The sequence below is a fragment of the Dasypus novemcinctus genome, chromosome 21 (assembly GCF_030445035.2).
Source record: "Dasypus novemcinctus isolate mDasNov1 chromosome 21, mDasNov1.1.hap2, whole genome shotgun sequence".
Taxonomy (NCBI): domain Eukaryota; kingdom Metazoa; phylum Chordata; class Mammalia; order Cingulata; family Dasypodidae; genus Dasypus; species Dasypus novemcinctus.
Window position 1 is genome coordinate 4,358,572 of NC_080693.1, and position 11,693 is coordinate 4,370,264.

The following is an 11,693-nucleotide window of genomic DNA, read 5'->3' on the forward strand; positions in this document are numbered from 1 at the left end:
ATTCCATTGTGTGTTTATACCACATTTTATTGATCCACTCATCTGTTGATGGGCATTTGGGTTGATTCCAACTTTTGGCAATAGTGAACAATGCTGCTATGAACATTGGTGTACATATATCGGTTTGTGTCCTTGTTTTCAGTTCTGCTGGGTATATACCCAGCAGTGGTATTGCTGGGTCATATGGCAAATCTATGGCTAGTTTTTTGAGAAACCGCCATACTGTCCTCCAGAATGGTTGGATCCTTCTGCATTCCCACCAGCAGTGGATGAGTGTTCCCCTTCCTTCACATCCTCTCCAGCACTTGTATTCTTCTGTTTTTTTCATAGCTGCCAATCTTATGGGTGTAAGATGGTATCTCATTGTAGTTTTGATTTGCATTTCCCTTATAGCTAGAGATTTGGAACATTTTTTCATGTGCTTTCTTGCCATTTGTATTTCTTCTTCGGAGAAGTGTCTGTTTAAGTCTTTTTCCCATTTTTTAAATGGGTTGTTTATCTTTTTATTTTCAAGATATAGGAGTTCTTTATATATGCAAGTTATAAGTTTCTTATCAGATATATGATTGCCAAATATTTTCTCCCACTGTGTGGGCTCCCTTTTTACTTTCTTGACAAACTCCTTTGAGGTGCAGAAGGCTTTAATTTTGAGGAAGTCCCATTTATCTATCAGTTCTTTTGCTGCTCGTGCTTTTGGTGAGATATTCATAAGTCCATTTCCTATTACAAGGTCCTGTAGATGTTTCCCTACACTGCTTTCTAAGGTTTTTATGGTCTTGGCTCTTATATTTAGGTCTTTGATCCATCTTGAGTTGATCTTTGTATAAGGTGTGAGATGGTAATCCTCTTTCATTCTTCTACATATGGCTATCCAGTTCTCCAGACACCATTTGTTGAATAGGCCACTCTCTCCCAGTTGAGAGGGTTTGGTGGCTTTATCGAATATTATGTGGTTGTATATGTGAGGTTCTATATCAGAGCTTTCAATTCGATTCTATTGGTCTATGTGTCTCTCCTTATGCCAATACCATGCTGTTTTCACCACCGTAGCTTTGTAGTATGTTTTGAAGTCAGGTAGTGTGATTCCTCCAATTTCGTTTTTCTTTTTCAGTATGTCTTTGGCTATTCGGGGTCTCTTTCCTTTCCAAATAAATTTCATAGTTAGTTTTTCTAGTTCCTTAAAGAAGGCTGCGTTGATTTTTATTGGGATTGCATTGAATGTGTAGATCAGTTTTGGTAGGATAGACATCTTAATAATGTTCAGTCTTCCTATCCATGAACAAGGAATAGTCTTCCATTTATTCAGGTCTTCTTTGATTTCCTTGAACAATCTTGTATAGTTCTCGGTGTATAAGTTCTTTACCTCTTTAGTTAAATTTATTCCTAAGTATTTGATTTTTTTATTTACTATTGTGAATGGTATTTGTTTCTTGATTTCCTCCTGATCTTGCTCATTATTGGTGTACAGAAATGCTACTGATTTTTGCGCATTGATCTTATAACCTGCGACTTTACTAAACTCATTTATGAGTTCTAGAATCTTCGTTGTAGATCTCTCAGGGTTTTCTATGTATAGGATCATGTCATCTGCAAATAATGAAATTTTGACTTCTTCCTTTCCAATTTGAATGCCTTTTATTTCTGGTTCTTGCCTCAGTGCTCGAGCAAGTCCTTCTAAGACAATGTTAAATAGGAGCGGAGACAGTGGGCATCCTTGTCTTGTTCCTGAGTTTAGAGGGAAGGAGTCTAGGATTTCTCCATTGTAAACAATATTGGCTTTAGGTTTTTCATATATATTCTTTATCATGTTCAAAAAATTCCCTTGTATTCCAACCTTTTGGAGTGTTTTTATCAAGAAAGGGTGCTGTATTTTGTCAAATGCTTTTTCTGCATCAATAGATATAATCATGTGATTTTTTTCCTTCAATCTGTTTATATGGTGTATTACGTTGATTGATTTTCTTATGTTGAACCATCCTTGCATACCTGGGATGAATCCCACTTGGTCGTGGTGTATAATACGTTTAATGTGTTGTTGAATACGATTAGCAAGTATTTTGTTAAGTATTTTTGCGTCTAGGTTCATTAGAGAAATTGGTCTGTAATTTTCCTTTCTTGTGATGTCTTTGTTTGGCTTTGGTACTAGGGTAATGTTGGCATCATAGAAGGAGTTGGGTAATGTTCTTTCTGTTTCGATGTTTTGGAATAGTTTCTAGCAGGATTGGTGTCAGTTCTTTCCGGAATGTTTTGTAGAATTCACCTGTGAAGCCATCTGGCCCTGGGCTCTTCTTAGTTGGGAGATTTTTAATAACTGATTCTATCTCTCTGCTTGTGATTGGTTTGTTAAGATCATCAATTTCTTCTTTTGTCAATATGGGCTGTTTATGTGTTTCTAGGAATTTGTCCATTTCCTCTAGATTGTCATTTTTGTTGGAATATAGTTTTTCAAAATATCCTCTTATGATAGTCTTTATTTCTGTGGGGTCAGTGGTGATATCGCCTTTCTCATTTCTCATTTTGTGTATTTGCATTCTCTCTTTTTTTCTTTGTTAGTGCTGCTAAAGGTTTGTCAATTTTGTTAATCTTCTCAAAAAACCAGCTCTTGGTCTTGTTTATCTGTTCAAGTGCTTTCTTATTTTCTATTTCATTTAGTTCTGCTCTTATCTTTGTTATTTCCTTCCTTCTTCTTCCTGTTGGGTTACTTTGTTGTTGTTTTTCTAATTCCTTCAAATGTGCAGTTAGTTCTTCAATTTTTGCTCTTTCTTCTTTTTTGATATATGAATTTATGGGTATAAACTTCCCTCTCAGTACTGCTTTTGCTGCATCCCATAAATTTTGGTATGTTGTGTTATCATTATCATTTGTTTCAAGGTAGTCACCGATTTCTTTTGAGATTTCCTCTTGACCCACTGTTTTTCTAAGAGTGTGCTGTTTAATTTCCAAATCGTGGTGTGAAATCTGGGCTTCTGTCCCTTGCAAATCTCCAGCTTGACTCCACTGTGGTCAGAGATAATGTTTTGTATGATTTCAATCTTTCTGAATTCGTTCAGCCTTTCTTTGTGGCCTAGCATATGATCTATCTTGGAGAATGATCCATGTGCGCTTGAGAAAAATGTATATCCTGCTGTGTTTGGGTGTAGCGATCTATATATGTCTATTAGATTGAGCTCCTCTAATATACTATTCAGATGTTTTGTTTCTTTGGTGATTCTCTTTTGAGATGTTCTGTCCGGAGTTGATAGTGGTGTATTAAAATCCCCCACTATAATTGTAGATGTATCTATTCTTTCACTTAGTTTTTCCAGCATTTGCCTGATGTATTTAGAGGCACCCTTGTTAGGGGCATAGATATTTATGATTGTTCGATCTTCTTGACAGATTGTCCCTTTCAATAAAATGTAGTATCCTTCTTTGTCTCTCACAATTGTTTCACATTTAAAGTCTATTTTGTCTGATATTAATATAGCTACTCCTGCCTTTTTTTGGTTATTGTTAGCTTGTATGATTGTTTTCCAGCCTTTCACTTTCAATCTCCATGCGTCTCTGGGTCTAAGATGTGTCTCTTGTAGACAGCATATGGATGGGTCATATTTCCTTATCCAATGTCCCAGTCTGAATCTTTTGATAGGTGAGTTTAATCCGTTGACATTCAGTGTTATTACTATCAAGGAATTATTTGTGTTAGCCATATTTTGATTGGATTTGTGTTTGTCATATTTTGTTTGTATATTTTTTTTTTCTTTTTTGTTGTTGTTGTTGGTCTTATACTGTCCTCCAACTTTGCCTTTCCTGTTTTTTCCTTTCTTCCTGCAGCACTCCCTTTAGAATTTCTTGAAGGGGAGGTTTCTTGTTGGTATACTCTTTCAGTGTCTGTTTGTCTGCGAATATTTTGAACTCTCCATTATATTTGAATGCTAGTTTAGCTGGATAAAGTATTCTTGGTTGGAAATTTCTTTCCTTTAGTACCTTGACTATATCATACCACTGCCTTCTTGCCTCCATGGTTTCAGATGAGAAATCAGCACTTAATCTAATTGAGCTTCCCTTGTATGTGATGGTTTTCTTTTCTCTTGCTGCTTTTAGGATTTTCTCTTTGTCTTGAGCATTGGATAATTTGACAAGTATATGTCTTGGGGTGGGCCTGTTGGGGTTTATGACTTGTGGAGTGCGCTGTGCTTCTTGGATATATACATCTGTCTCTTTCAGTATATTTGGGAAGTTTTCAGCCATTATTTCCTGCAACACTCTTTCTCACCCCTTTCCCTTCTCTTCACCTTCTGGAATGCCTATAATACGTATGTTTGAGCGTTTTGCATTGTCATTCAGGTCCCTAAATCCTAATTGGATTTTTTCTATCTTCTTATTGACCCCTTCTACTATCTGTTTGATTTCTGATGTACTGTCTTCCACATCACTAATTCTCTGCTCTGTCTCTTCTAGTCTGCTGATATTTGCTGCAAGTGTATTTTTGATTTCTTGAACTGTGGTGTTCATTCCCATCATATCTGTTATGATTTTGCGTATGTCTGCAATTTCCCCTCCAAGTGATGTCTTCATGTTGTTAACCTCTTTCATTACTGCATCAAATTTGTCGGTGATAAATGTTCTGAGATCTTTCATTGCTTGTGCCAAGTTTTGCTCCCCTTCGTGATTATTGGTTTGTTGATTGGATTCAGCCATGTTTTCCTGATTATTGGTTTGGTTTGTAGATTTTTGTTGCTTTCTGGTCATCTCTTTATTTTGACGAATTTAATCAGTTCCTTAGCTTCTTTGTCTGCTCTTGGAGGTTAATTAGTTGTTATTTTTGCATAGGTGTTATATCTTCTCTTTGTCAGATTTTTCTTCTTATTCTAGTTACTTGTTGTTGGTTAAGTTCACTTTAGAGGAAAGTATTAGTGTTGGGGAAAGGCAATTGTGTAAGCAAGGGAAAAGTGTAAAGTTGTATTGGTGATGTATGTTAACAAAGCAAGAATATGAGATCTGGAAGGATGGAGGTTAGATTCATGTAGATTGTATAGAGTTATAGCTGTAGGTAGAGTACCTTTTATGAAGTAGATGACTGAATTTGGGAGGAATATGGTATGAACTACAGAGCTATTGTTTTCATGAGAGAGGGAAAAAGAAAGGAGAGGTAATAGTTTCAAGAGTGGATAATAGACAGAAAACAGAACAAAGGTATTTGAAATTAAGAGTTAGACACTTTGTGGATCAAAGAACGGGAGGTGGGGGGTGGAATATAGGAGAGACAGTAGATGATAGTGGATATCAAGATGCAGGGGAAGGGGGATAGTGTAGGTAGCCTAAATCAGTTCACACAGAAATGAGGCAGTGGAGGATGGGAAAACCCAGCAAATGTGAGGTGTTCCCTGTAACACCTATTGTATACTTGAATTAAAATAAAAATAAGTGGAAGATGAGGGACAAGAGGGAAAGAGAAAACTGAAAAAAAAAACTAATTATAATAAAGAAAAAAGAAAGACAAGAAGAAAGGAAGAAAGAAAAAGAGGATGGGCAAACGGTGGGGAACGGATAGGGAGAAGAGAGATACAGGTATACATGTGTCACAATTGCAACACTATCTAAAACAACAACTTCCCCCCGCTTTGCCTTAAAACCCCCTGTCTGTCTGCCCAAATGGGTCTGCAAGCACCTCCCTTCCCACAAACCCCCAATAGGCCGCCCAGGGCCCACGAACTCCCCAGTACTGCAGATGCTCAAAAAAAAAAAAAAATTAAAAAATAAAGTAAAATAAATTAAAAAAAAAAAAAAAAAAAAGAACAGAAACCCCTTCGCAGGCCCGGCTCCGCCCGCCGCGGAGGCTTGGACTGGCTCTGCCCGGCTCCTTACACCGCCTCGGCCTGGCCTGGCTCCGCCTGGCTCCGCTCACTACAGCGGCCCAGCCGGCTCCCGCGTCCACGTCCCGCCACCGCGGCCTGGACCGGCCCCGCCCGGCTCCGTACCCGCCGCGGCCTGACCTGGCTCTGCCTGGCTCCGCTCGCTATAGCGGCCCGGCCCAGCTCCGGTGTCCGCCTCTCGCCACCGCGGCCTGCACCGGCCCCGCCGGGCTCCGTATGCCGCCGCGGACCGGCCCGGCTACGCCCGGCTCCGCTCGTTACAGCGGCCCAACTGCCCCCGCCCAGCTCCGCACACCACCGTGGCCCAGCTCGGCCCGGCTCGGCCCCGCCCGGCCCCGCCCAGCCCCGCTCGCCGCCGGCGCAGCCCAGCCCGGCTCCGGCGTCCGCCGCTGCGGCCCGACCTGGCTCAGCCCCACCGAGCGGGGCTAGATGCCTCGTTTCCGCCTACCCAAGGAGGGAATCCTCTACAGGTAGCTGGGATCTCCGTGTATATTTCACAGACGGATCCTCTCTGTTACCTTCCCTCCAAATCAATGTCCAGACACCTCCGGACCAGCAAAAATCCCGAAACAATCCGGTCCCAAAGAGTCTCCAATGCCACCCAGCCGATTCCCTGCAGAAGACCCTAACAGGGATGTTCACTCAGCCGCCATCTTGCCCCCAGTCATATTTGTTTTTTAAGTCCACGAATTTACTATACACTTGCTGCTTATGTATGTTCATGTACGAATGATATACTTCAATAAATTGTTTTAAAAATGGAAAAATAAAGAGAGTTCCATGGTCCCATCCTCTTCTTTGGAAGCTCTATAGAGAATCAGGGTCAATCAGGGGTCACCAGTGACAGAAATATATATAGAGGAAGAGATTCCTTTTAAGGAAATGATTCATTTGATTAAAGGAGGGTGCAGAGCCTGGAAATTCCAGTATGAGGGTAGTTGAAATCTTCTGTCTGTATTCCTTATGCTGGAACTAGAGGAGGCAGTGGAAGGTGTAGTCTTGTGGAAGTACTCCTTATGATATCTGGAATATACACTTCTCCCTTCTGAGACCTTTCACTGATTGCATTAGTCCCAATCGTATTGTTCATCGTAACTTTCTTCACTTAGAGTCAAATCATTTTAGGCACTAATCCCATCTATGAAGTAACTTTGTAGAAACAATTAGGGCAGCTTGAGAAAAGCAACTGAACACAAATTAGACATGTTGACACATAAAACTAATCATAACTGTCTATCCAGTGCCAATTGGACACCCACTGACATCTCAGATAAACTATACTTTATCTCCAAATAAAGACAATAACAAAACCATATTTACATCTGACATGATACAACTATCCTGTGTACTACTGAAAGTTCACTAATGTTTCCTCAAAATAGTATGGAAGCACTTGAGTGACCAATATTCACTCTTACCCTTGCTATCCTGTAACATGAATACTATGATGCAAAGCTAATACAACTAATCTTATACGGGGATAGGAGAGGGATGAAAAGAAAGACGTTTGTTTATACACAAACATATTCATATGCAAAAATGCTTCTAACAAAATAAAAATTAATAGCCATTATAATCCTTTTTGTGGTAAATGGCCATATGATCATAACTGGTAATTACAAACACTTCTATTACACATGCATAATTCATTTCCCCTCAACAAACGAAGAAGCTGGTTATGGTTCTTTCCCTAATGCAGTAACCCATACCTTTTTAATGAATGGTATGGGCTATTAGTAGTCCTGTGCAAATTGATTGTTAGAGTTCTCCTTTGACTTTAATCACAGGGAATGGAAATACAAGTAGATATCCTAAGGAATATACTGTATTCTGTAATTCTCTTCCTTCCATTTTGAAGTAGCAGTCTAATTTCCCCTAGGTAACTGGGAGCAATAACCTCAGCTAGTACATTCAATCCTGTCTTTACTTGTTGATTCAGAGGCATGAGGAAACCAAAGTGGTCCACAGGAATTTTGACTTCCACTTCGATGAAATCATTTTTAACTTTCCGGGAGGAAAATCTTACATTTTGGTGATAAGAAGCAAAACACTTGGTAGAGGATCACTAGTGAGTTATCTCCATTGCCATCCCTTGATTTCTGAACTCACAGATCATGGCTTTGGGAGAAGCAGAACCATATACTAGATTGTAATTGAGTATACATACGGCTTCCTGGAGGACATTTATCTAGACCTGCAATGTATGGCCACCCAGCTAACCCCATAATTGAATCTTCCAAAGGTCAATCCACTGATGTGTCAATTCAGCTGCTCCAGTTTGATAATGTAAGATAAGGGAATTCCATTAGCATATGCCCAGTACTGCATTTCATTAACCATGATCAGAAGCAAAGCTGTGTGGAATATCAAGATGAAGGATAAGATGTTCTGTAAGTCCACAGATGGTAGTTTTGTCGGGTTGATGATTTCAGGGAAGAAAACTTCATATTCAGAATAAATGGAGAACTGTGTCTATTTGAATAGGCATTGGTCTGATTGATACATTCGATAAAGTGGCCAGATCCTTAAAAGTGTAATCTGCAAAGGCATGCCTTAGATTCAAGGAAGAAATAGGGGGAAAGTAAAAGGATGTAATGGATTATCATGTGACAGCAATCATAAAAGTTGTGGAGTGTCTATTGCTTTCCAATATACTAAGTGCAAATGTTTAAATATTGTGAAGGCTAGGAAAGGTTATGTTCTTGAACCCATCCATTCCCATGAGTGTGGGGCCATTTGATTGGGCTACATCAGTGCAGCGTGACCCAGGTTGGGTCTCTACCCATTTGTTGGGTTTTATTTAAACTGAGAACTGAAAAAAGAGATACTCAGAAAGAGACCACCACTTTGACCATGCCACATGAGAGAGAAGACTTCAGGAATGGCAGTGATCAGCTGCCATCTTGCCTTGCCACGTGGGAAGACTCCAGGATCTGACAGCAGATGACATTTGTTGAGTAAACAACTCTGCTGGTGCCTTGATTTGGACATTTCAAGTCCCTTTGTAAAAATTAACCCATTCCTAGTAACTTTGTATTGGCAGATTTAGCAAACTAAGACAATGTGCTTTAGGGCAATACATTTTATAAAGACAAAGAGAAATATTTCATAATGATTAAAATGTTATTACAGGGGAAACAGACTTGGCCCAGTGGTTAGGGTGTCCATCTACCACATGGGAGGTCCGCAGTTCAAACCCCGGGTCTCCTTGACCCGTGTGGAGCTGGCCCATGCACAGTGCTGATGCATGCAAGGAGTGCCCTGCCACGCAGGAGTGTCCCCCCACTTAGGGGAGCCCCACGCGCAAGGAGTGCACCCCATAAGGAGAGCCACCCAGTGCGAAAGTGCAGCCTGCCCAGGAACGGCGCTGCCCACACTTCCCGTGCCCTGCCGCTGATGACAACAGAAGCGGACAAAGAAGCAAGACACAGCAAATAGACACAGAGAACAGACAACACGGGGAGTGGGGGTGAATTAAATAAATAAATTTTAAAAAATGATATTACATCTTAAAGACATGACAGTTGTAACATATATTCATGCCTAGCAACAGACACTTCAAATGCCTGAAGAAATAAGCTGAGAGATTTCAAAGGAGAAAGAGATCATTGAACTATCATAGTCTAAGGTTTCCATACCCACTCCCAATAATTGATAGAACTAATATAGAACTAGTCATAAATTCAGCAAGATATAGAAGATTTGTACAACATTTTCCAACAACTCTACCTAACGGACATGAACAAAACATTCCATCCATTGGCAACAGTATATACATTCCTTTTAAGTACACAGGAAATGTTCTCCAGAATAGAAACTCTGCTGTTCAAATGGAAAAAACAACAAAACAAAAACCTAAAGTCTGTATAACTTTAAAATTATGCAAAGTATTTTCTCCATTGGAAATGGAATGAAATTAGAATCAATAATTGAAAAGAGTCCGGAAAACCTCCTGATATTTGGAGGTTAATTAATGACCATTGGAATACCACATGGGTCAATGAAGACATTACAAGGAAATTGCTAAATACCTTAATCTGATCTAAAATATAGCACACCATTTCACAGCCTATGGGATGCATCAAAGAGCAAAGCTTAGAGACTTTGGGGAAGATGACATCAGAGTACACAAGCAGGGCTCAACTCTCACACAAGCAATGGAGAAGGGCAGGAGATGTCTGAGGGACTTGTGTTGGGGGTTAGGTAACCCCAGACAGTACTGCTCAGGGCCCAGGAGGGCAAGGGACAGAGAGCCAAAGAGCCCAAAATGTCAACTGTGAGGTACTAAACACCCTCGGCAGGAGGAAAGGGCTCCCAGCGCCCATTCTCAAGGCATGAAGCCTGATAAAACCCATGGCTAAGTGCAGCTGACTGAGAGGGGAAAAACCATCTCCCTCCTTGGGAAGAGGAAGGGTGTGGCAGAGGATAGAGTGGTTTCTCTTCTGTGAATTTGACCAGCAGAGCCAGACCAGAAGCTAGGCTAACCTGAGGGTCGTGGCACTTCCTTGGAAGTGTTTGCCAGCGAGTGCCATCTGCTAGCCAGTTGGGAAACAGCAATGAGAAAAACTGCTTTTAGGTCACTTTTTCCCAAAACCCTGGGGAAAGAATATCTGTAACCCATTAGTGAATCCCTTGTGTGGTTTTGGTTACATAAGGTTGGCAATTTAAAAGCCTGAGAATGAGATGAACCAAAACTCAAAGAGGCATCGTGATAGAACAAGTGATCGTTCAAAGATGATCTAATACCAATCTTCCTCAAGATGTTCCAAAAAATCAAACAGGAGAGAACACAAATAAACACATTCTATGAAGCCAACGTCATTCTAATATCAAAACCAAATAAAGATGCTACAAAAAATAGAATTAAAGACGGATACTTATAATGAATATATATGTAGCAACGTTCCAAAAACAATTCCAAACAGAATCCAAAGGCACATTAAAAATTATACACACACACAAAATATTATACACAGGCAGCCTACTCAATGGGAGAAATTATTGAAAAATATTGAAAATCCCATATCCAACAAGGTTTTGATATCCATGTCATATAAAGAGATCATACAATTCAACGATGTAAAGACAAGCAAGGCAAAGAAGCGGCTGGGCAGCATTGGAGGTTCTTCGGGACCAGGCTGTTTCAGGATATTTGCAGAGCAGGAGGTGTCTGGACATCAATTTGGTGGGAAGGTAACAGAGAAGACTCATCTATAAAATATAATTGAGGCTCTATTACACAGAGGTCAGGGTTGCACGTGGTACGCCCCCTCCTGGGGTGGGCAGAGCCATGGCACTGGCACTGTGGCAGCAATATCTGGAGGCTCTGCAGTACTGGGGAATTCATAAGCCCTGAGCGGCCTATTGGGGGGTTAAAAGGATAGGAGGCCTTTGCAGACCGATTTGGGGAGACAAACGGGAGTTTTATTGCAAAGCAGGGGAATTTTTGATTGCGGACACAAATAATAGTGCTTCTGCCTAGAGCCCCGCTCAGCCCAAGCCCGGCTGTCAATCTGCAATGGACTTAAATTGATAGCAATAAAGAGATGCCACCAGGGTCTGGCAGGGTGGGAGACGTCTGGAAGCAGATTAGGGGAATATTTTGCGAAGCGTGGGAATTTCGGTTTTGGACTCTGATATCAGTGTTTCCGGCTGGAGCCCCACCACCGGGCCTGGCTATTGATCTGCATCATTAAATTGCCTGCAGTGTAGAGGCGCCCCCAGCTGGCCGTCCTGGGGGCTTACAGGGTGGGAAGGGTCCTGAAGTCGAATTGGTGATACATCCACAGAATAAACCCCAGTGAGTGAGTGAATTGTGGAGTTCAGACACACAGGATA